The sequence below is a fragment of the Carlito syrichta genome, unplaced genomic scaffold (genome assembly GCF_000164805.1).
Source record: "Carlito syrichta isolate Samal-C Ts95f unplaced genomic scaffold, Tarsius_syrichta-2.0.1 Scaffold311843, whole genome shotgun sequence".
Taxonomy (NCBI): domain Eukaryota; kingdom Metazoa; phylum Chordata; class Mammalia; order Primates; family Tarsiidae; genus Carlito; species Carlito syrichta.
Window position 1 is genome coordinate 124,855 of NW_007255939.1, and position 930 is coordinate 125,784.

Consider the following 930-nt stretch of genomic DNA (forward strand, 5'->3'; position numbering starts at 1 on the left):
TCTGTCTGGCAGGCCTGTGCGGATGCAGACTTGGACCTGACCACCTGTGACTTCCAGAGCGCCAGAGCAAACAGGTGGCCTAAGCTCACTCTTCTGCTTTCACTGTGCCCAGGACAGAGCCTGGCACACAATGGGCACTCGATCCATAATTGCTGAGTGAATGAATGAAGCTGAGTGCCCATCTGTGCAATGAGCATCTCAGCGCCCAAGGCTCCCACCCTGCCCCCCAGGCTGCTGTGTGATTCAGGTGAAATGTTGAAGCACTTGTTTTTATAATTAAATGCAGAGGAGGAGGAGGGAGGCAGTGACTTCCCAGCAAATGGGGGTGGGGGCTGGGAGAGTGCCCAGTGTCTGATATCCCCCCCTCCACCAGCTGGTCAGGCCAGCTGAGCTGTAATCACCGCGGGTCCTGGTCATCACTCAGCTGCCCCCGCCCCCAGCCTCTCGGGCCAGGAGAAGCATCCATCAAAGTCTCCTTCCCCCTGACGGCCCAGACAATTAGGCAGTCCTGCCTGAATCCACAGAGCCTGCCACTGAAGCCATCTCCTCCTCCTGCCAGGCCAACCGAGGAGTAGGGGTCGATCAAGGGACACAATCCCCGAGCCAGCCCATCCCCAAGCACTGTCTGTGTCCAGCCACGGTGCCCGCCTCTGCAAATCTTCCTTTCCTGGCGAGGGGACGCTGCTGCACCCCCATTTTACAGATGAGGAAACGGGCTCCCAGAGCCCCCAGACTCGCCCAGAGTCACACAGTGGGTTCCAGAGCTGTCACTCAACTGCCAGTTGGTCTGGTCCCTGTCCCCAACACCCACTTTTAATCCCTGAAGCCCTTCTCCAGGTCTCAGTTTACTCTGTGCAATAGAGTGCAGCAGCTTTCTGAAGCTCCCCCCTCTGGGAGCCAGCTGGCCCCCTCCCAGCGTCCCGGGACAGC